Raw genomic sequence first — 25,261 nt, 5'->3', positions numbered from 1 at the left:
CTGTCTCTCTCCTTGCCAAACCAGTGGTGTGAGGACTGCTGGTGCTTCAGCCACTCGCACTGCCAGGGGAGATGGGGACTTGCAAAGGTTTTCATTTGTTCAAACTTAGCGGGGACAGACCCGCCATCCCTGTGGCCGTTGTTGCACTGCCCGCAAAGGTATCGGATGACCGACTAGAGACATGTTGTTCGCTCAGCAATTATCCATTTTTAACAGTATCGGTAAAACACTGACTTTCTAAAATAGTCCAGCTTGAGAATTATATATTTATATTTATATATTATCATCATAGAATCCCAATAGTGCAGAAGGAGGCCATTTGGCCCATCGAATCTGCAGCAACTTAAAAGGCACTCTACCTAGGCCCATTCCCCCACCTAGGTAAATGGTAAAGTCACCATAGTCCCAGGTGACCATAGGCATATCCCCTTTAAGAGGGGGGGGGGGGGGGGGGGGGGGGAAGGCGGACTGCTGGTGATTTAACCTCAGGCAAGGATCAAGGCTCAGAAGCTGGGCCTTCATGAATAAGCTCAGGTAGGTACTGTTGTGTTATGCTGCTTCGTGTAGCATAAGCTGCTTCCTTGATGTATGCTCTGACAGAAGAAGGTTCCGACTTGTTTATTGAACTATTAACACAGTTCTTAAATGAGTTCGACTCTCTGCTAATCTAGCTGTAGTAACTCAGTCTATCTTTACCTGCCTGCTCTAAGCCACGTGCTGGGTGTGATGCTGTTGAGCAACCCTGATGCACTCTCTAGATGTCTGTCAGTGGAAAGAGGCAGAGCATGTGTGCCCTGTCCTTTTATATGGGTTGTGAAGTGCCCCATTGTAGTAATGCCACCTCTGAGTGTCCTGATTACCCATTGGTTGTGTCCTGTTGTAATGACCCATTGGCTGTATGTCTGCATGTCATGACATCTCTGGTGCTCCATCTAGTGGTTACTTAGTTGTAGTGTATTTGCTACTAGCATTGCTCTGCATCGTGAACCAGCTGTCTAGTCAAGTGAGCTAAATCGACCACCACCTAACCTACACATCTTTGGACTGTGGGACGAAACCAGAGTACCCGCGGGGCGATGGTGCAGTGGTTAGCACTGCTGCCTCACAGCGTTGAGGACCCGGATTCGGCCGCGGGTCACTGTCCGTGTAGATTTAGCTCATTCTCCCTGTATCTGAATGCGTCTCACCCCCAAAAGATGTACAGGGTAGGCTAAATTGCCCCTTAATTCGGGGGGGGGGGGGGCAAATGGGTACTCTAAATTTATTTGTTAACAATCTCTGGAGAGAGAACAATCGCTTGTGAGTTCGCTGGTGTGTCTGCAAGTTGGATAACTGTGTAAATCCCTTCCCACACTCTGGGCAAGTGAATGGCCTCTCCTCAGTGTGACTGCGCCAATGAGTGAAGGAACCCCAGGAATGACCGGGATCACAAGAGTGTAATTTTGAGTACAGACTGTTCTTACAAGTATTTCTCCTATGTAATTGTTTTACTGGTGGCTGATGAGGGCTGAGCATGTGCTGGCTTTGGGCAGGCTTTTTCAGTCTGTTAGAGGTGACGTGTAAGCAAGACCTATTTTACTACTGCTCCTGTTTTCATGGTTTTTCCTGTTTTCATGTTATTACGGTCTGCTGAGTTACTGTATTGTGCGGGTAGTTGATGAAGAAAATACGAGGGTCAGAAGAGATTAGTGGAAAATGTGAAATGTGTAAAAGGTATCAGAGGACAAATATAGCCATGATTAGGAAGTCGGTGTGGGAGCGGGTGGAGGCGGCCTCATACAAGGGCACAAGCTCGAGGGCATTGGTAATGGCTCCTCTGCCGTTCTCATTGGCCCGTTACTCCACAGGGGCTGTTTAGCACAGGGCTAAATCGCCGGCTTTGAAAGCAGACCAAGGCAGGCCAGCAGCACGGTTCAATTCCCGTAACAGCCTCCCCGAACAGGCGCCGGAATGTGGCGACTAGGGGCTTTTCACAGTAACTTCATTGAAGCCTACTTGTGACAATAAGCGATTTTCATTTTCATTTGACACGCCAGGTTGTAGTGGCAGCCCTGAGAGTGGCAGAAGCATACCGGACTGGAGGGAGCATCGGTGAGGGCTCCAATTTGTGGTAATCACCGGTTTGTGCTGGGGAGGCTGGATGGGGGTTTCGGAGGTGGCAGAGAGCAGGTATTTAGAGGCTGGGGGATCTTTTTATTTATGGGAGCTTTCCCTGTTTGGAGGATCTGGAAGAGGAGTTTGAATTGTGGGGAGGGAATGGGTTTCGTTATTTGCAGGTGAGGGATTTAGCGCAAAGGCAGCTTTCAACCTTTCCGCTTCTACCGCCACACGGGATACAGGACAAGGTAGTTTCGAGAACACGAGTGGGGGAGGGGGAGGTTTCGGGAATCTATAAAGAACTTATGGAGTGGGAGGAAACCCAGATAGGTGAGCTAAAGCGTAAATGGGAAGATGAGTTGGGAGGAGAGGTAGAGGCGGGTCTGTGGAAGGATGCTCTGAGCAGAGTCAACACGTCCTCATCATGTGCCAGGCTCAGCCTGATACAAGTCAAGGTGGTTCACCGGGCACACATGACGGTGGCCCGGATGAACAGGTTTTTTGGGGTGGAGGACAGGTGTGTGAGGTGTGCAGGAGGGCCCGCAAATCATGTCCACATGTTCTGGGGATGTCCGAAGCTTAGGGGACACTGGCAGGGATTTGCGGATGTCATATCCACGGTGCTAAAAATGAGGGTGACGCCGAGTCCAGAGGTGGCGATTTTTGGAGTGTTGGAAGACCCGGGAGTCGAGACCGACGATTTGGCCTTTGCCTCCGTGGTAGCCCGGAGATGGATCTTATTGGCTTGGAGGGACTCTGAGCCCCCAAAATCAGGGGTATGGGTTAGTGAAATGGCCGGGTTTCACAGACTTTAGAAAATTAAGTTCAGCCTGAGAGCATCAATGTTCGGGTTCGTTCGGAGGTGGCAGCCGTTTATCGACTTCTTCAGAGAAAACTAAACTGTCAGCCGAGGCAATAATGGGGGAGGTTAGGGATTAAGAGGGGCAGGGGGAGTTTGTCTAGTTTAGTTTAGGTGGGAACAGCGAGAAGAGATGGAGGGGAGTGTTATGCACTGAATTATGTTTATATTTGTATCTTTTGTTGTTATAAAATCATAAATGCCTGAACAAAATGTTTGTTAAAAGAAAAGTATTAGAGTACGTCGTCACATCCCATTGTAATTCTTCCCTCAGCACGTAACTTTGAGGAGAGAGTTGCCGTGGATCTAAAGATGTGGGACACAAATATTTTCACTCCACACTTTATAGACATGGTAACCTGATTTAGTCCTTCTCCAATAATACGTGGCACGGACAAAAGTGTGATTCTAGACCAAGTTGTGGAGAAATGGACAGGGACTGGACCTGGGGCACCAGCTAAATTTCTGACTGATGATGGAGGGGAATTTGCTGATGAGGAGTTTCGAGACGTGTGTGAAAACATGAATATTACAGCTGAAAGTGCTTTCAGCTCCGGACTCTGTGAAAGGAATCACACAGTCATCGATGAAATGCTGCAGGAAATCTGAGCTGATCAGTCAAGCTGCAAGTTGACAACTGCACTGGCCGGGACAATTCATGTACACAATTCACATCAGATGGGTGGAGGGTATCGTCCCGATCAATTGGTCTCTGGGAAAAATCCCAAAAGACCCTGTGTGCCGGGCGACAGCCCTCCTGCTTTAGAAGGGACAACAATTAGTTCCATTTTTAGTCACCAATTATCAGATTGTTTCACAAAAAGAAACTATTGTGGATCCGAGAAGAGGGAAGTCTTATAATGTAAAGATTTGTGCAAACCAAGGAAAATCATGTTTTTAATCTTCTTCGATTTGTTTTGAAATATTATTTATGTGAATTGTTCGGGACCATTAATGTTTAAAGAGAAATTCGAACACCGAGTAATGAACTGGAATAATGTCACAAGATTCCACATTTTTAACCAAAATCAAACTTTACTGTTTATCTTAAACAAAAGAAAATTGGAAATCTAGCACGAGAAACTTAACTCAACAAGTTAGAAGTATTTGTGCTGTAAACTCAGTTCTACTTTTTAACTTCACCCCCTTGTATGTAACAATATCTTTAAACTTCTTTCATTTCTGTTTCCGGGACCATCCCGAAGGTATGTGAAAAGTTTCCAGAATTCACTTTATTTTCCTCAGTATCCCAGCTATTCCCCAAGCTCCAAGATTTTATGGGGATCCTTCCATCAGCTTTCGACTGAACAACCCTCCAACTTTCCTTTAAGACCTCAAAATAGTTGATTCGGCAGTTCTGAAAATTATCTTCTTCCAATAATTATCGTCCAAAGTTCCTTCTGCGAGAGGAGAGTCCTCGTTGCTGCTCAGATGGGAGGTTTCAAGTTCAGTTTTGAAAACAGTCTGTTCAGAGTTCACCTTTTGAACTTTATTTTCTTCCATGTGTGTAGTTTCCCCATTGTTTCGATCCAAAGGGAATATCCCGGTCAATCCCACATTTAAACTCTCTTCTTCTGGCTCAGTTGTAGGCGGAGCCTCATTTTCCAGTTCATTTCCCAGACTCCAACATTTTGGATTGTCTTTTGGAGCCAGTGGGCTGGGGTCTCCGATCGCCGGCGCTGAAATCGTGTTCGGCGATGGGCCGGAGAATCCCCGTTTGTGCCGGAATCGGGGGCGCGCTGTTTTTGCGATGCTCACTCCCTCAAAAACGCCGTACTCGGGGAGTACTCCACACACCATATGGGCGGCCTCTGGACGTCACCCAAGGCCCCATCCCGAGGCAGGCCGGGTCCGCGCGTGGCCGGCACCATGTTGCATGGCCATTCTCCGGCCGTATCCATAGGTAAAGCCACGGGCTTTACGCTGCACGGCTGAAAGCCCCTCCACCGGGCAGAGGATCGGTGAGGGGGCGGCGTCGACTTTCTGGTCGTAGGAGCGGACGGATCCTGTGGACATAGCCGCAGGATCGGAGAATCCAGCCCATGTAAGTTCAAAATGGCTTCTTTTTACGCCAATGGACAAACTCATCTTCAGCCATTTCAGGAAAAAACAATTCTGATATTCCTGTTCGGAGCAAATGGGATCTTGGACTTCAGAAATCGAGGGATTGAGAACAAAAGGAGGAAAGTTCTGCTGAACCTTTCTAAAGCTCTGGTTAGGTCACAACTAGAATATTGAGTCCAGTTCTGGATCTCTCCCAGACAGCACTGTGGGTGTTACCGGGGTGTCACCGACACCACACAGACTGCAGCAGTTCAAAAAGGCGCCTCACCCACCACCTTCTAAAGCGGCAATTAGGGACGGACAACAAATGCTGGGCCCGGCCAGAAACACCACATCCCATGAAGAATGAAAACAGAAAGATGCGGGTGTGGGGAGGTACACAGTGAGTGACCTGGAACTCGCTGCCCGTGAGGATGGTGGAAGCAGGCACCCTGAACAATTTCAAAATGAAATTTGGTTGGGCACTTGAGGGAATTGGGACTGACCGGTTTGCTCCACAGAGAGCCAGCATGGGATCAATGGGCTGAATGGCCTCCTTCCCTTCCCGAATGACCCTGTGGTCTGAAGAGAACAATTTCAGCTGCTCCAGTCTCGCCAACTAACTGAAGTCCCTCATCCCTGGTGCCGTTCTCGTAAATCTCCTCAGCCCCTCACTGAGTCCAGCAGAGAGAAACCCTCTGACCCTCCCACTTCACCAAGTGTCAGAATGGACATGGTTCAGTCCTGGGTGTGAGTAACAGCAGCAATAACAGCAGAGTCCAACCCCTGTCATCACTTGTGAACTCGCTGGTAGCTGCGCAGGGTGGATAACAGGGAAAACCCTTCCCACACACACAGCAGATGAACGGCCTGATGTTTACTGATTTATTGATTCACTGATTTATTGATTCACTGATTTATTGCTTTAATGATTTATTGGTGCCTTTAAGAATTGATGCAGTACATTTCTTAATTCAGCGCATAGACAGTGAATGGAATGTCCACAAGGCTAATGTGGAAAGATAGTCATTGTTTCAGATAATAAATAAGAACTGCTAAGCTGGAATCTAACATTGTTTCATGAAAGGTTGCATCAAAGCCCCTTGTAATTAATAAACCATTGTTCCCCAACACAATCTGTCATGAAAATGTATCACAGCCTGAGCAACAGCACCATTTAGTAATAAAAATGTATCAAAGCCTCAGCAACATTTAGTAATAAAAATGTATCAAAGCCTCAGCAACAGCAAGGTTAATGCAAGCACCTTAGGTTTGTAGGATTGGTACACGTGACGGGGACACACAGACATTTAATTAATTTGATGGAGATTAGTAAACATTAAGTAATGACCAATGCTTGGATAACAAATCATTTTCTAAGTGATAGACAGTTATTTGAATAAATCAGGAATCTTCAGCTGAGAATTAGAAACCAATGAGAGTAAATGAGGGATTAGACCATAGATCAGAATTTCTTTAAGAATAAGGCTTCATGCTGAAAGCTTTATTCTGAACTTATGGTTTAAGAAATTCCGAATCATCTATGGATTTTATAATATTTTCTTACGTGTTTGTTTAACTTTCTTTATTATGTTTTGATGTATTATAGGACCAAAGTTTTGATTTAGTTTTTTTTATTGATGAGAAACAAGGTGAATGATTAGCAAATAAAGTTGTATTTTTAGACACTTCAAAGCAACTGGACCTGTGAATCTTATGTGAAGATAAAATAAGAGATCGTATCACAGCCTCTTCCCGATGTGAACCTGCTGGTGTTTGAGCAGGTAGGTTGACCGAGTGAATCCCTTCCCACACTCGGAGCAGGTGAACGGCTTCTCCTTACTGTGAGTGCGCTGGTGTGACAGCCGGGTGGATGAATTCCCGAATCTCTTCCCACACACAGAGCAGGTGAATGGCCGCTCACTGGTGTGAACTCGCTGGTGTGACACCAGGTTGGATGTCTTAGAGAATTTCTTCCCACAGTCCGAGCAGGTGAAGGGCCTCTCCCCGGTGTGGACTCGCGCGTGTACCCGCAGGTTGGATAACTCACTGAATCCCTTCCCACACTGGGAGCAGCTGAACGGCCTCTCCCCGGTGTGGACGCGCTGGTGTGTCTGCAGGTTGCACAACCGAGCGAATCCTGTCCCACACACAGAGCAGGCAAACGGCCTCTCCCCGGTGTGCACTCGCTGGTGTCTCCGCAGGTTACACAACTGGAGGAATCCCTTCCCACACTCAGAGCAGGTGAATGGCCTCTTGCCGGTGTGGTCGCGCTGGTGTGTCTGCAGGTTAGATGACCGAGTGAATCCCTTCCCACATTGAGAACAGGTGAACGGCTTTCCCTCAATATGAGTTCCCTGGTGTTTTTGCAGGCTGGATAACTGAGTGAAACCCTTCCCACACTCAGAGCAGGTAAAAGGCCTCTTGGTGTGAACTCGCTGGTGGTTCAGCAGGGTGGATGAGTGAGTGAATCCCTTTCCACACCGAGTGCAGGTGAATGGCCTCTCCCCAGTGTGAATGCGTCGATGAGCTTCCAGTAGTGATGGGACTCTGAATCCCTTCCCACAGTCCCCACATTTCCACGGTTTCTTCATGGTGCGGGTGTCCTTGTGTCTCTCCTGGTTCACCGTCCAGTTGAGGCCTCGTCCACACAGAGAACACGTGTATGGTCTCTCCCCACTGTGAATGGCGTGATGTTTTTTCAGGCTGTGTAACTGGTTAAAGCTCTTTCCACAGGCAGTGCTCTGGAACACTCTCACTCGGGTGTGTGTGTCTCGGTGCTTTTCCAGTCACACGGAGGTTTAAAGCATTCTGAAGCAGACAGAACAGACAAACATTTCTCCTGCGAGATTTAAAGGCCGATGATATTCCAGTCCCGATGAATTGAGCGATGCTGTCGGATGTTGACGTGAAGTTTGCTTTGAGATTTTGGTCTGTAAATTCTCACCTTCTGAGATCCTGTAAAAGGAGTTTACAAAATCATCACTGTCAGTACAGGATAGAAATTCAGAACAGACAATTCTAGTTTTTGTGAACATTCGATCCTCTCTCCTTCCCAAAAGTCATCCAACACTCACTCCACCCAATATATACCCTCCCAATTCTTGTTAAGGTACGATTCAATTTGACCAACATGGGTCACTGATCCATGTCCCAGACAGAGAGACCTTAAAATCTTTGTCCAGGCTGCTTGTATTCTCCATTTGTATCTATAGCAAAGTCGCCATAGTCCCGGATGACCATAGGCTGCTTTCCCCTTTGCGGGGGAGAGCTGCCTGGTGGTGATTTAATCTCACCATCACCATACCTCAGGCGAGGGGCAAGGTAGAGAAAGTGGGCCTTCATCAATAACCTCAGCCAGTACGGGAATTGAACACACGCTGTTGGCGTCGCTCTGCATCTCGAACTAACTGTCCAGCCATCTGAGCTAAACTGGCCCCTGTATATATAACTGAACTGATAATGAGTATACTGAACCCTATGTGGGAGGAGGATGTGAGAAATCTGGAACTGACAGACAATCTAAATGATGGAAGGGGAGGCAAAGTATTTCAAAAGGCGGGGGGGGGGGGCATGCAAACATGGCAGGAATGTGCAAACTCCACACGGACAGTGACCCATTACTGCAGATGTTGGAATCTGAAACAAAAACAGAAAATACTGGACAATCGCAGCAGGTCTGACAGCATCTGTGGGGAGAGAAGGGAGCTAACGTTTGGAGTCTGGTTGACTCTTTGTCACAGCAGATGCTTTGTCAATGCTCTGGGGCCCAGGGTTCGAATCCAACCACAGCAGATGGTGCAATTTGAATTCAGTAAAAGTCTGGAATTAACAGTCTGATGATGACCATGGAACCATTGCCGATTGTCGTAAAAACCCAACTGGTTCGCTCATGTCATTCAGGGAAGGAAATCTGCCGTCCTTTCCTGGCCCGGCCTACATGTGACCCCAGGTCCACAGCAATACACAGAAATGTTATTTTTAATGTATTTTATTACAAACATGTATTAAAACAGGTTACAGCAAATAAACAGCCCGGGAAACATACTTCCCAGCAATCAACTATATAGTTTGTACAAATTGTTTCCCTTTTCCACCCACCACGGCCCCCGCGACGAACAGCGCCTCAAACACAGTCACAAACATTCCCCACCTTTTCTCAAACCCCTCTACAGAGCCCCTTCACTCATACTTTATCTTTTCTAACCGCAGGAAGTCATACAGGTCACCCAACCAAGCTGCTACCCCCAGTGGCGATGCCGACCACCACTCCAGTAAAATTCACCGCCGTGCAATCAGAGAGGCGAAGGCCACGACATCGTCTTTCCTCCTCTCCATGAGCTCCGGCTTCTCTGAAACCCCAAATATCGCCACCAAACGGTCGGGGTCCACCTCCTCCTCCACTATCCTGGCTAAGACCGCGAACACTCCTGCCCAGAATCTTCTCAATTTTACACAACCCCAAAACATGTGCACGTGATTCGCTGGTCCCCGCCCACACCTCTCACACTCATCTGCTACCTCCTGAAAGAACCCACTCATTCTCGCCCGAGTCATGTGCACCCTGTGCACCACCTTAAACTGTCTCAGGCTCATCCTTGCACAAGAGGAGGTCCCGTTTGCCCTTTGAAGTGCCTCACTCCATACTCCCCAACTGATCTCCCCTCCCAACTCCGCTTCCCATTTCTCCTTGATCTTCACCACACGCTCGCCTCCCTGCTCCCACAGCCACTTATACATATCCCCAATTCTTCCCTCACCTTCCACATCCGGAAACAGCAGTCGCCCAGCAGGTTGTATCCAGGCAACCTAGGGAACCTCCTCCTGATATTTCGTGCAAAGCCCCTAACCTGCAGATACCCAAACTCGCTCCCTCTTGGCATCTCTACCCTCTCCCTTAGCACCTCTAGACTGGCGAACCCTTCCTCCAAATGCAGATACCTCACCTTGACCAGCCCCACCTTCCTCCACCTCCTGTATACACTATTCATCCCCCTCGGTACAAACCCATTCGTCTTGCACAGCGGTGTTAGCACCGACATCCCTTCCACCCTAAAATGCCTCTTCAACTGATCCATATCTTTACCGTGGACTCCACCACCGGGCCCCCTGAATACCTACTCAGAGCCATTGGCAACGTTGCCGTCACCATCGCCCTCAAACTAGACCCCTTACGAGGGCAGCAAGGTGGCAAAGTGATTAGCACTGCTGCCTCACGGCGCCGCGGCTCCAGGTTCGATCCTGGCTCTGGGTCACTGTCCGTGTGGAGTTTGCACATTCTCCCCGTGTCTGCGTGGGTTTCGCCCCCATAACCCAAAGATGTGCAGGGTGGGTGGATTGGCCACACTAAATTGCCCCTTAATTGGAAAAAACTAATTGGGTACTCTAAATTTATTTAAAAAAGAACTAGACCCCTTACAAGGTTCCTCCTCCATCCTAATCCACTCTACCTCTTCTCCTTCCCACCACCACCGCACCTTGCACACATTGGACGCCCAATAATAATGAAACAGGTTCGGCAATGCCAACTCCCCCCAGCTGCCTCTGTAGCAGGGTCCCCCCACCCTCGGCACCTTCCCCACCCACACAAAGTCCAAAATGATCGTGGCCAATTTCTGTAAAAAGGCGTTTGATATAAAGATCGGGAGAGCCTGAAAAATAAACAAGACCCTCGGCAGAATATTCATTTTCACCACTTGGACCCTCCCCGCCAACGTCAAGTGCAGTGCATCCCACCTCTTAACATCCTCCCTGGCTTCCTCCACCAGCTTCGTTAAGTTCCACTTATGGAGCCCCGTCCATTCCCTCGCTACCTGAATCTCCAAATACCTAAACCTATCCCTCGCTCCCATAGATGGCATCCCCACACAATTAGCCCGCTGTCCCAGCTTATTCACCAGGAATACCTCGCTTTTCCCTACATTCAGTTTACACCCCGAGAACCCTCCAAACCTCCCCAGCAGGCCCATAATCCTTCCCATACTCTCCAGCGGATCTGAAACATACAGCAAGAGGTCATCGGCAGAGAGCTACACCCAATGATCCCTGTGTTCCCTCATAATCCCCCACCACTCCACCGACCCTCTAAGAGCCATCGCCAACGCCTCTGTGGCCAGGGCAAACAGCAACGGCGACAGCTGGCACCCCAGCCTAAGCCAAACTTCGCAAACTCATATTATACGTCCTCACACTCGCCCTTGGCACCACATACAGCAACTGTACCCATGCCACAAATCACGGCCCAAACCCAAACCTTTCAGAAACCTCGAACAAGTACCACCACTGCACCCGATCAAATGCATTCTCCGCGTCCATGGATATCACCACCTCAATTATTACTCGCGAGCTGCCTGCCCTTCACACCTGTTTGATCCTCTGCAACCACCCGTGGGACACACTCCTCCATCCTCCCCGCCAACAACTTAGCCAAGACTTTCACATCCGTGTTCAATAGTGATATGGGCCTACACGACCCACAGTCCACCGGGTCCTTCCCTTTTTCCGGGATTAGTCTAATTACTGTCATAATATACACCAGTATATCATGGTGCAGACACACACTGATGGACATGCAGTGGGACCAATCAACATACACAACACCGTAGCCAATCACCAGTGAGAGCACACGCACTATAAAGACAGGGGACAGGAGAGTTCCCGCTCATTCGAGTAGCAGCTAGCTAGGAGGACAGAGCTCACAGCCTGCAACACAGACATTCACCATGTGCTGAGTGCATCAACTGGTTAGGACAAGGCAAAGGTCTTTAGATAAAGCTGGTATCGTATTTACCCACAGTTCAAGTATGTGACCCAGAGTTTCGCTGGGTACAGCATACCAAAACACACGTTGCGCTTGTGAAGAGCTGCTTTCGCTCTATTGAAGTTGGCCCGTCTCCTGGCCAGGTCTGCCCCAATGTCCTTGTAAACTCTAATGAAGTGTCCTTCCCATTTGCAAGTTCTGTTTTGCCTGGCCCAGCGCAGGATTGTATCCCTGTCTTGGTACCGGTGCAGTTTAGCTATGACGGCCCTCGGGTGGTCCCCTGCCTTGTGCTTCGGGCGCAGCGACCGGTGTGCACTGTCCATTTCTGGTGGATTGGGGAAAGTTTTCCTCCCCACTAAGCTGCCCAGCCTCTCGGCCACCTATGTTGTGGGGTTTCTACCCTCGATCCCCTCTGGTAGGTCCACTATCCTGACATTTTGCCTTCTCGAGCAGTTTTCCTGATCGTCCACTCTGCCCTTCAGGCTCCCCTGCGTTGTGCCCAGTCTCGCCACCTCTCTTCGCCAGGGCTGTGATCCTGTCGCTCATGTAAGTCGCAGCTTTTTCCAGCTCCTTAATGGTCGCCTCTTGGGCTTCCAGTTTCTCCTCTGCTCTGCCCAGGGCCTGCTGCACCTCCGCCAGGGCTTTGGCCATTGCTGCCTGCACTGCGGCCTCTATGTCTGAACAAAGAACAAAGAAAAGTACTGCACAGGAACAGGCCCTTCGGCCCTCCAAGCCCGTGCCGACCATGCTGCCCGACTAAACTACAATCTTCTACACTTCCTGAGTCCGTATCCCTCTATTCCCATCCTATTCATGTATTTGTCAAGATGCCCCTTAAATGTCACTATCGTCCCTGCTTCCACCACCTCCTCCGGCAGCAAGTTCCAGGCACCCACTACCCTCTGTGTAAAAAACTTGCCTCATACATCTACTCTAAACCTTGCCCCTCTCACCTTAAACCTATGCCCCCTAGTAATTGACCCCTCTACCCTGGGGAAAAGCCTCTGACTATCCACTCTGTCTATGCCCCTCATAATTTTGTAGACCTCTATCAGGTCGCCCCTCAACCTCCGTCGTTCCAGTGAGAACAAACCGGGTTTATTCAACCGCTCCTCATAGCTAATGCCCTCCATTCTGGTAAATCTCTTCTGCACTCTCTCTAAAGCCTCCACATCCTTCTGGTAGTGTGGCGACCAGAATTGAACACTATACTCCAAGTGTGGCCTAACTAAGATTCTTTACAGCTGCAACATGACTTGTCAATTCTTATACTAAATGATCCGGCCAATGAAGGCAAGCATGCCGTATGCCTGCTTGACTACCTTCTCCATCTGTGATGCCCCCTTTCAGTGACCTGTGGACCTGTACACCTAGATCTCTCTGACTTTCAATACTTTCATAGAATTTACAGTGCAGAAGGAGGCCATTCGGCCCATCGAGTCTGCACCGGCTCTTGGAAAGAGCACCCTACCCAAGGTCCATACCTCCACCCTATCCCCACAACCCAACAACCCCAGCCAACCCAACACTAAGGGCAATTTATCATGGCCAATCCACCTAACCTGCACATCTTTGGATTGTGGGAGGAAACCGGAGAACCCGGAGGAAACCCACGCACACACAGGGAGGATGTGCAGACTCCGCACAGACAGTGACCCAAGCCGGAATCGAACCTGGGACCCTGGAGCTGTGAAGCAATTGTGCTACCCACAATGCTACCGTGCTGCCCCTAAGCTCTCTTGAGGGTTCTAACATTCACTGTATATTCCCTACCTGCATTAAACCTTCCAAATTGCATTAACTCACATTTGTCCGGATTAAACTCCATCTGCCATCTCTCCGCCCAAGTCTCCAAACGATCTAAATCCTGCTGTATCCTCTGACAGTCCTCATCGCTATCCGCAATTCCACCAACCGTTGTGTCGTCTGCAAACTTACTAATCAGACCAGTTACATTTTCCTCCAAATCATTTATATAGAATACGAACAGCAAACGTCCCGGCCCTGATCCCAGCGGAACATCACTAGTCACAGCCCTCCAATTAGAAAAGCACCCTTCCATTGCTACTCTCTGCCTTCTATGACCGAGCCAGTTCTGTATCCACCTTGTCAGCTCACCCCTGATCGCGTGTGACTTCACCTTTTGTACCAGTCTACCATGAGAGACCTTGTCAAAGGCCATACTGAAGTCCATATAGACAACATCCACTGCCCTATCTGCATCAATCATCTTTGTGACCTCTTCGAAAAACTCTATCAAGTTAGTGAGACACGACCTCCCCTTCACAAAACCATGCTGCCTCTCACTAATACGTCCATTTGCTTCCAAATGGGAGTAGATCCTGTCTCGAAGAATTCTCTCCAGTAATTTCCCTACCATTGACTGGCCTGTAGTTCCCTGGATTATCCTTGCTACCCTTCTTAGACAAAGGAACAACATTGGCTATTCTCCAGTCCTCCGGGACATCACCTGAAGACAGTGAGGATCCAAAGATTTCTGTCAAGGCCTCAGCAATTTCCTCTCCAGCCTCCTTCAGTATTCTGGGGTAGATCCCATCAGGCCCTGGGGGGAGGGGGGGGTCGGTTCTTGCTGCTGGCTTGGTCCCTGCTTTGGTCCGGGCTGCCGCTCGTCCTGCCCCGCGTTCTGCTGCCGTGCGTGGGGGGGCCCGGATCGCTCCAGAGAGCCCAGGTCTCCCACTTCAATTCGCTTTGGAGTCCGGGTTCTTCTTCGTCCCCACTCTCTTGTTGCGGGGGGCCCAAACGGATGAATTTGCGCGCTTGGATGAAAGTTCTCGGCGAGGAGTGGGACGCAACTTTGTTACCCCCCAGGAGCTACTCCACCCGCTACCGGTCTCTTCCCCTGCCGGAATCCGAATCCTTCATACCCCTGATAATATACAGCAGCTCCCTCAGCCCCAGGGGCTCCTCCAACGCCTGCCTCTTTGCTCCCTTCACCTGGGGAAACTCCAGCTCGTCCAGAAACCGACCCATATCCCCCTCCTAAAGTCCCAGGTAGTACTCCCTGAGCACCTCGTTTATCTTCCCAGGCTCTGACACCACATCCCCAGCCGCAGTCCATGTCTTCAATATTTCCCTGGACGCGGCCTGCCTCTGCAGCTGGTGCGCCAGCATGCGGCTCGCCTTCTCCCCATACTCATATTTCACCCCCCTTGACTTACGTAATTGCCCTACTGCCCTCCCCGTTGTCAGCCTGTCAAACTGCCTCTGCAACCTTTTCCTCCTCGCCAATCCCTCCGCAGTGGGCACCCTCGAATACTCCCTATCCACCTCCACTATCTCGTTCACTAGACGGTCATGTTCCTCCCTCCTTTCCCTATCCGCATGAGCCTTAAACAAAATAATTTCCCCCCAGACCACTGCCTTCAGTACTTCCCAGAAAATGGCTGCCGACACCCCCACTTTCTGATTCAACTCCACATCCGCCTTACTCGCTGCCTGCACCTTATCACATAAACCTCCATCCGCCAACAGCCCCGAATCAGACCTCCACCCCGGCCTCTGCTCTCGTCTCGATCGAACCCGAATCTCCAGCCAGTGGGGCGCATGGTCCGAGATAACTATCCTCACACATTCTGCTCCCTCCACCCCAACCTAAATCTCCCAACTCATACAAAGTAATCAAACCTTGAATACACCTTATAGACGTGTGAAAAGGAATATTCCCTTGCCTCTGGGTTCTGAAAGCGCTATGGATCCACCATACCCATCCTCTCCATAAACCCCCCCAGCTCCCTTCCATTCGTACCCTACCCATCGACCTGTGGCTCGACCTATCCACCCTCGACTCTGGGACACAGTTATAATCGCCTCCAGTGATCAACTGCTGCGTGGCCAAATCCGGGATCGCTGCCAGCAACCCCCTCATAAAACCCACATCATCCCAATTTGGGGCATCCACGTTTACCAACACTGGCTGTTCATTAAAATCGCCACTCCCCTCGATTCCGAATCAAACCCCGAGTGGAAAGAAAAACCACATGGCACTGAGCGGTGAGGGAATGATAGAAGAGTCATAGCCACAGAAACCACGGCTAAAGAGTGCTCATGGCAGCCCCCAGAGAGAATAAAAGGTGTGAAAGGCCAAACAGCAGAGAAATTAAAATCTGTGACAGATGGAGATGTGGGGGGACATGGGTGGGAGAGAGGTAAAATGAGAAAAGGGGGGGGGGGAAAGGGAAGCAAAGGGGAGAAAAGGTAAGTAAAGGGAACATAACATTTGTTTTAGGCTGTTTGCTGCAGGGTGTGTTTTAGTATCGTTTTCAGAGCTGGATAGCTGCAGTCACAGCCAGAAGGTGTATTAGAGCCTCTCTCTGTAATCTAAAGACTGTAAATCGATCCTGGTGATTTAAAACTAATAACATTAGTGACTTTAACCTGATGTGCTTCTGGTAAAAAGATGTTTTAAGTCTTATGGATGTTAAAAGGAAAGTTTAAGTATTACTTAGTGTTGTATTCTTTGGGGGTTGTATTTGAATTGATGGTTGCTAAGATGTTCACTGTATGTTTTAAAAAGGTTAACTTGAGTTCATAGAGTAAACATTGTTGTTTTCCTTTAAAAAATACTTTTCCATTTCTGCTGTACCACACCTGTAGAGTGGGCCGTGTGCTCCCCATACCACAATCTAGTAAAAGTTGTGGGTCAGGTGAACTCCATGCTACACTTTGGGGTTCTCTAAACCCTGGCCCATAACAGTTAAAATGAAATGGAATGAAATAAGTGGTCAAGGTAGGTTAGAGCCAATCATCTGAAGTTGTTGAATTCAACACCATCTCAGATTAAAGGGACGATCCTTTAAAACAGAGATGAGGAGGAATTTTTTCAGCCAGAGTGTGGCGAATCTGTGGAAGTATTTGCTGCAGAAGGCTGTGGAGGCCAATTCACCAAGTGTCTTTAAGACAGAGATAGATAGGTTCTTGATAAATAAGGAGACCAGGGGTGATGGGGAGAAGGCAGGAGAATGGGGATGAGAAACTATCAGCCATGATTGAATGGTGGAGCAGACTCAATGGGCCAAGTGGCCTAATTCTGCTCCTGTGTCTTCTGGTCTTATGATGTTGAGACTGGAAGGCTGTAGTGTGCCTAACTGGAAGATGAGATGTTGTTCCTCCAGATTGCGTTGAGCTTCACTGGAACATTGCCTCAGGCCAAGGACAGACATGTGGGCATGGGAGCAGGGTCTTGTGTTAAAATGGCAAGCAACGAGAAGGTCAAGGTCCTGAAAGTGCACAGACCGAAAGTGCTCAGCAAAGCGATTGTCCAGTCTACGTTTGGTCTCTCCACTCTAGAGGAGACCACATTGGGAGCAGCGAATGAAATAGACCAAATTGAAAGAGGGGCAAGTGGAACGCTGCTTAACCTGGAATGAGTGTTTTGGGCCTGGAATATTAATCTCCCGTTTCTGACTGCAAGGGACTTACATTAGTTTTATCAGACTTTTTCTCCTTACATACCTATAGACACTTTTGCAGTTAGCTTTTATTGATTCCCGCTATCTTACTTTCATATTGTATTTTCCCCTTCTTAATCAATCCCTTGATCTGACTTTGCTGAATTTTAAACTGTTCCCAATCCTCAGGTATGTTGCTTTTTCTTGCTAATTTGTATGCCTGTTCTTTGAATCTAATACTATCTCCAATTTCCCTTGCAAGCCATGGTTTGGCCTCAGCTCCCTTTCTACTCTCGTGTCAAATAAGAATAAACAACTTTTGGAGTTCACCTATTCATTCCTTGAATGGCTGCCATTGCCTGTCCACAGTCTTTCCTTTCAGTAATGTTTCCCAGTCCATCGTAGTCAACCCATGCCTCATAGTTACCTTTATTGAGATCCAGGACCCCAGTCTCAGAATCAGCTACCTCACTATTCTCCTTGATAAAGAATTCTATCATATTATGGTCACACATCACCAAAGGTTCTCTCATAACTAGATTGCCAACTAATCCTTTCTCATTGACCAACACCCAGTCCACGATGGGCTGTTTCCTTGTTGCTTCCTCAACATATTGGTCCAGAAAACCAGCCCGTGTACATTCCAGAATTACTTCCTGTATTGTACTGTGACTAATTTGACTCATGCAATCTATATGCAGATTAAAGTGACCCATGATCACAGATGTTCCTTCATCGCACACATCTCTGATTCCTGTGGTGATATACATCACTAAGTTTTTACGGTCGACCCAGCTCAAGTGAATGACAAGAAGACACTGAGGCTCTACCCACTGTATGTGCGACAAGTGACGACGGCATCCCACTTTCAATACCAGATGTGCAACGTGACAGACCTCAGCTAGTGTGTACAGAGGCACTCGACAATCACAGTGAGACTACTGGTGACTCCGGTGACACCACGTTACTTCAAACCTCACTCGCTCGAGCCTCTCCACAAGCAAATGCATTGCTGAATGTTTTGACTCTGGACGAGGAGCATCAAGAAACCTCAGAAGATGCAAGTGAACCTGAAAAGACTCCGGACGTGGAGCATCAAGAAACCTCAGCTGACTCAAGTGAACCTTCAATGACTCCAGATGGGAAGCGGCAAGACGCCAAAGCTGATTCCGGTGAAACAGACCAGACTCCAGACGGGGAGCATCGACAAGCCAAAGCTGATTCAAGTAAGCTAGACTTGGCTCCAGACGGGGAGCGCCGCAAACTCAGTGATGGCACGCTCAAGGAGACAGCAGACGCCACAAAGCACGCTGACACGAGTAACTGTGTGAAGGGCTCGTATTATCCACAGAGTGTGGGCCTTGAGCGCAGCAAACACGGCAACAAAACCAACCAACACAACAACATCAAAGACAATAGCAAGAAGCAGACCAAAGGCAACAACGTTGACAACAAGCACGACAAAAACAACAACACTGGGACAACGACTGGTGTGACATGGTACAACTCTGCCCGTGTGGGACACTGTTACTGCTCAGCTCAGTACAATGACATACCATGGCAGGACGATGCATTTTACCAATTAACGTTTGCTACACTACCAACAGGCAACATGGCTTTCAGGACAGATGCCATCAAGAATTGCTACCATAAGCATCGGAAAAAAAAAAGAAACAGACTCCAAATCAGTCAATGAAGTGATTTGAACACTTGAACACCTCCTGATGACCAAACATCTGGACACTGACGGCATTCACAAGAGAATGACGTCACCATTGACACTTCTATACCAGACCATATAAATTCATGAACTTTGGACTCATAACTTTTATTTTGTATTGTCTTGTCCTCCTCAAAGTCATCGCAACTGTTATTTGGTCTTGTATACTATTGTACAGTCATAATAACTTGTACAGAGCATCACTCATGTATCTAGTTTGTTCAATTTTCTTTCACACTGTACAGAAAATATGTAACATGAAAAAAGGGGGAGTGGTGATATACATCACTGTAAGTACACAAAGGGTTAATGTACATACACTACACCTAGCTAGACACTAGAGGGAGCACCAGAGACATGACACACAGACATTCAACCAATAGATCAGTAAGATGGGACATGACCAATGGGCATTCACGATACACACAGAGGTGACACTACCACAGGAGGGCATTACACCAACCCATATAAAAGGACACATCACACATTCTCAGTCTCTTTCCAGTGGAGACTCTGTGAGTACAGACATAGGGTTGATTGAACATCACACCCACCACGTGGATTGTAGCAGACTGGTTAGTTAGTCTGAGTAGCTATAGCAGGATTAACAGTAGAGTCGAATCCAAGTAGGAGGATTGTTAATAGTTTAATAAACGTGTTAAAGCTAACTCCAAGTCTGAACCTTCCTTTGTCAGAGTGCACATCAAGGAAGTAGCTTATGCTACATCAAGAGCATAACACAAAATTTCCTGTCTAATGTTATTCCCAATGTTACCAATGCAGTTTGGAGTCTGTGTACCACCCCTACGAATGTATTTTGCCCCTTGGTGTTTCTTAACTCAACCCATACAGTGGTTGACTCTTAAATGCCCTCGGAATTGGAGGAATAGGCAATGAATACTGATCAAACGAGCGACAACTGCATCCCGTGAATGAATTTTTGGTTTTCCTTTTAGTTTTTAAATTTAAAGTACCCAGTTAATGTTTTCCAATTAAGGGGCAATTTGGCATGACCAATCCAGCTACCCTGCACATCTTTGGGTTGTGGGGGCAAAACCCACGCAAACACGGGGAGAATGGACCAAACTCCACACGGACAGTGACCCAGAGCCAGGATCGAACCTGGGACCTCGGCGCCGTGAGGCAGCAATGCTAACCACTGCGCCACCCTGCTGCCCCGTGAATGAATTTTTTAACATTATTTTCCTGTCCCCTTAAATGTGAGCCATCTCCAGGGGAAACCAGCCTTTAATTGTGAACATTGGGAAAGAGACCATCCTTTTAGCCAGACAAATAAATGTGTCAAGCTGAGGGAGCAAAGGATGTCAATGTCTTTGAGAGAGAGAGAGGGACCTGGGCCAAGCTTTGCAGAGTCTGCACCCTCCCTGGATTCACTTCCTTTCACTTCAGTTGCTGCAAGTGACCAATTGAAGGTGAGAATGAGAAAAGAAATGGAAAGGGGGAGAAAAGAAAGTGTTTTACTCACAGGTGCTGGAGACAGGAGGGGATTTCAGTCTGTGTGAGTCGCCATTTTGAGTCGCCGGAAGTCCGCGCTCTGATGAGCTTCCGGTCCTCCAATCTTCCCATTGGTGAACACCCCAGCCTGAAGGCCAGGGGCGGGCTCTCACCCGCACATGCGCAGTCCCGGGGGAGACCACTGAGCGGCTTCTTGTTCTTGCCGGTTGCCTGGAAACCTTGTCTCGAGGAGGTGGACGGGCAGCAGTGGGTGGGGGTGCGGGACGGGAGGAGCTTCAGAGCGAGAAGCCGCTCAGTCACCTCCCCCCTTCCCCGGTACTGCGCATGTGCGGGTGAGCCCGCCCCCTGACCTTCCGGCTGAGGTGTTGACCAATGGGAAGATTGGAGGACCGGAAGGACTCCGTTCAGCTCATCAGAGCGCGGACATCCGGCGACTCAAAATGGCGATTCACACAAACTGAAACTTCCTCCTGTCTCCAACATCTGTGAGTAAAACACTTTCCTTTCTCCCCCTTTCCATTTCTTTTCTCATTCTCACCTTCAATTGGTCACTTGCAGCAACTGAAGGGAAAGGAAGTGAATCCAGGGAGGGTGCAGACTCTGCAAAGCTAGGCCCAGGTCTCTCTCTCTGAAAGACATTGACATTCTTTGCTCCCTCAGTTTGACACATTTATTTGTCTGGCTAAAAGGATGGTCTCTTTCCCAATGTTCACAATTAAAGGGCTGGTTTCCCCTGGAGATGGCTGACATTTAAGGGGACAGGAAAATAATTTTTAAAATCCATTCATGGGATGCAGTTGTCGCTCGATTGGTCAGCATTTATTGCCGATTCCTCCAATTCAGAGGGCATTTAAGAGTCAATTCACTGTACGGGTTGAGTTAAGAAACACCAAGGGGCGAAATACATTTGTAGGGGTGGTACGCTGACCCCAAACTGCATTGGTTACATTGGGAATAGCATTAGACAGGAAATCAGAGATGTATGCGATTACATGAATAGGATGGGAATAGAGGGATACGGACCCAGGAAGTGTAGAAGATTGTAGTTTAATCGGGCAGCATGGTCGGCACGGGCTTGGAGGGCCAAAGGGCCTCTTCCTGTGCTGTACTTTTCTTAGTTCTTTGTTCTATCTGTGATTATGGGTGACTTTAATCTGCATATAGATTGGGTGAGTCAAATTAGTCACGGCAATAAAGGAGGAATTTTTGGAGTGTATACGGGATGGGGTTCTGGACCAATATGTTGAGGAACCAACAAGGGACCAGGCAATCTTGGTCTGGGTGTTGTGCAATGAGAAATTATTAGTTGGCAATCTAGTTGTGAGAGAACCTTTGCAGATAGATGTGTGATCATAATATGCTGGAATTATTTATCAAGGTGTATAGTGACTAGTTGATTCTGAGACATGAGTCCTGAAACGCAATAAAGGTAACTATGATAGTATGAGGCATGAGTTGCCTGTGATGGACTGGGAAACATTACTAAAAGGAAGGACTGTGGACAGGCAATGGCAGGCATTCAAAGAATGAATAGGTGAACTTCAAAAGTTTAGTTATTCTTATTTGATGCAAGAGTAGAAAGGGAACTGTGACCAAACCATGGCTTCCAAAGGAAATTAGAGATAGTATTAGATTCAAAGAAGAGGCGTACAAATTAGCAAGGAAAAGCAAGAGACCTGAGGATTGGTAACAGTTTAAAATTCAGCAAAGTCAGGCCAAGGGATTGATTAAGAAGGGAAAATACAATATGAAAGTAAGCTAGCGGGGAACATAACTGACTGTAAAAGTTTCTATAGGTATGTAAAGAGAAAAAGTTTGATTAAAAACTAATGTAGGCCCCTTACAGTTAGAAACAGGGTATTCAATATGGGGAAATGGCTGAGGAACTAACTTCGCACTTTGCTTCTGTCTGCACAAAGGAAGATATGAAAAATGTACCGGAAGTTTTGAGTAACATAGGTTTTGTGAGGAGCTGACGGAAATTGGTTTTCGTAGAGAGATGGTTTTGGGAAAATTAATGGGATTCAGAATGGATAAATCTCGAGGGCCTGATAATTTTCATCCCAGATTACTTCAGGAAGTGGCCCTAGAAAGAGAAAATCCATTGGTGATCATTGTCCAAAATTCTTTGGAGAGACTGGTTAGGTTTGGGTTGTTTTCCCTGGAACAGAAAAGGCTGAGGGGGGTACCTGATTGAGGTGTATAAAGCTATGAGGGATGTAGCTACGATGGAAAGGAAGGTACCTTTCCCTTTTGTAGAGGGATCAATAACCAGGGGCATAGATTTAATGAAATGGGCAGGAGGTTTAGAGGAGATGTGAGGAAAAGCTTTTTCACCCAGAAGGTGGTTGGAATCTGGAACTTGCTGCCTGAAAGGGTGGGAGAGGTGGGAATCCTCACAACTTTTAAGAAGTATTTAGATGAGACTTGAAATGCCATTGCATACAAGGCTATGGACCAAGTGCTGGAAAATGGGGTTAGAATAGTTAGCTGCTTGATGGTTGGCGCGGACCCGTTGGGCCGAATGGCCTCTTTCCATGCTGTAAGACTCTATGATTCTATCATGTATGACTCTGGAATAATTCCTACAGATTGGAGGGTAGCTAATATAACCTCGCTATTCAAAAGGGAGGCAAGAGAAAACCAGAAACTACAGACCAATGAGCCTGACATTGGGAGTAGAGAAGTTGCTGGAGTCCATTATCAAGGATTTCACAGCACAGCATTTGGAAAACAGTGGTGTAATCAGACAAAGTCAGCATGGATTTACAAAAGGGAAATCATGCTTGATAGATCTACTGGAATTCTTTGAAAATTTAAATGGTAAAGTTGACCAGGGAGAACTGGTGGATGTGGTTTATTTAGATTTTCAGAAGACTTTCAACAAGGTCTCGCATGGCAGATTATTATGTAAAGTTAAAGTGCATGGTATTGCGGGTAGTGCCTTGAGACAGACAGAAAGCTGGTTAGCAGATAGAAAGCAAAAAGTTGCAATAAATGGTCTTTTTCCGATTAGCAGGCAGTGACCAGTGGGGTGCCAGGGATCTGTGCTCAGACCACAACTGGTGACCACATTATATATTAATGATTTGAATGAGGGAAATAAACGGATTATTTCCAAATTTGCAGATGGGTGTGAGGGTGAGCTGTGAGGATGTAGTGATGCTTCAACGGGATTTGGGCTGAGTGAGTGGGAATATGCGTGACTGGTGCAGTATAATGTGGATAAATGTGATATTATCCACTTCGGTAGCAAAAATAGGAAGGCAGATTTTTATTTGAATTGGTGTAAATTGAGAGAGGTGGATACTCAGCGAGACCTTGGTGTCCTCATGCACCAGTCACTGAAAGTAAGATCGCAGATACAGCAAGCAGTCAAGAAGGCAAATGGTATGTTGGCCTCCATAGTGAGAGGATCTGAGTATAGGAAAAGAGATGTTTTACTGCAATTGTCTCGGGCATTAGTGAGGCCACACTTGGAGTATTTTGTGCAGTTTTGGTGTCCTTATCTGAGGAAGGATGATCTTGCTATGGAGGGAGTGCAGCGAAGGTTTACCAGGCTGATTCCTGGGATGGCAGGACTGTCGTATGAGGAGAGTCAAAGCCGATTAGAATTATATTCATTGGAGTTTAGAAGAGTGAGAGGGGATCTCATAGAAACTTACAATATTCTAACAAGATTTGACAGGGTAGATTCAGAAAGAATGTTCCCATTGGTGGGGGAGTCCAGAACTAGAGGGTGATAGTTTGAGGATAAGGGGTAAACCTTTACGGACTGAGGTGACGAGAAATTTCTTCACCCAAAGAGTGGTGATTCTGTGGAATTCACTACCACAAAAGTAGTTGAGACTAAAACGTTGTGTAATTTCAAGAAGGAATTTGATATAGCTCTTGGGGCTGAAGGGCTCGAGTGATACGGGGGAAAGACTGGCTCAGAATATTGAACAAAGAACAATACAGCGCAGGAACAGGCCCATCGGCCCTCCAAGCCTACACCGATCATGTGTCCTATCTCGACCAACCGCCTGTGTCCTTCTGTACCCCGTCTGTTCATGTGCCTATCCAGATAAGTCTGAAAGGTCACCAACGTGTCTGCCTCAACCATCTCACTTGGCAGTGCATTCCAGGCCACCACCACATTCTGTGTAAAAAAACTTGCCCCGCACATCTCCACTGAACCTTTTCCCCCCTCACCTTGAACTTGTGCCATCTTGTAATTGTCATTTCCGCCCTGGGAAAAAGCCCCCAACTGTTCACCCTATCTCTACCCCTAATAATTTTATAAACTTTCTATCAGGTCGCCCCTCAGCATCTATCTCTCTAGGGAGAACAATCCCAGTTTATTCAATCTCTCCTCACAGCTAATACCCTCCATACCAGGCAACATTCTGCTAAACCTTTTCTATATTCTCTCCAAAGCATCCACATCCTTCTGGTAATGTGGTGACCAGAATTGGACACAGTATTCCAAATGTGGCCTAACCAACGTTCTATATAAATGTAACATGATTTTCGAGCTTTTATACTCGATACCCCGTCCTATGAAGGCAAGCATGCCATATGCTTTCTTCACCACCATTTCCACCTGTGCTGCCACTTTTAAGGATCTGTGGACCTACACGCCCAGATCTATCTGTGTCTCGATGCTCCTGATGGTTCTGCCATTTATTTTATAGCTCCCATCTGATTTGGATCTACCAAAATGCATCACCTCGCATTTGTCCAGGTTAAATTCCATTTGCCATTTCCCTGCCCAATTTTGCAGCTCTCTATATTCTGCTGTATTCTCTGACAATCTTCATCACTATCCCCAACTCCTGCAATCTTAGTATCATCCGCAAACTTGCCAATCAGACCCGCTACGTTTTCTTACAAGTCATTTATATATATATTGCAAA

The 25,261-nt window shown here is 47.5% G+C and overlaps 1 protein-coding gene across 2 annotated transcripts in view; it reads right to left on the bottom strand.

The window, feature by feature from the left end:
* Positions 1 to 20,668, bottom strand: part of LOC140421890 (uncharacterized) — a 75,231-nt gene extending 54,563 nt beyond the window's left edge. Inside the window, exons 1-2 of one of the 2 annotated variants that reach the window (XR_011947149.1) lie at positions 20,374 to 20,668; positions 3,972 to 7,957 (exon numbers count right to left, since the gene is read on the bottom strand). The gene's annotated coding sequence lies outside the window, so the exon portion shown is untranslated. Of the gene's footprint in view, positions 1 to 3,971; positions 7,958 to 20,373 lie in introns of those variants that run through there. The other variant, XM_072506857.1, reaches the window with a different exon arrangement.
* Between the last annotated feature and the right edge of the window lie 4,593 nt (positions 20,669 to 25,261).

This window comes from Scyliorhinus torazame, chromosome 5 (assembly GCF_047496885.1).
Source record: "Scyliorhinus torazame isolate Kashiwa2021f chromosome 5, sScyTor2.1, whole genome shotgun sequence".
Lineage (NCBI taxonomy): Eukaryota > Metazoa > Chordata > Chondrichthyes > Carcharhiniformes > Scyliorhinidae > Scyliorhinus > Scyliorhinus torazame.
Note: the sequence above shows the minus strand (reverse complement) of the source record. Positions and strands in the feature narration are given on the sequence as shown.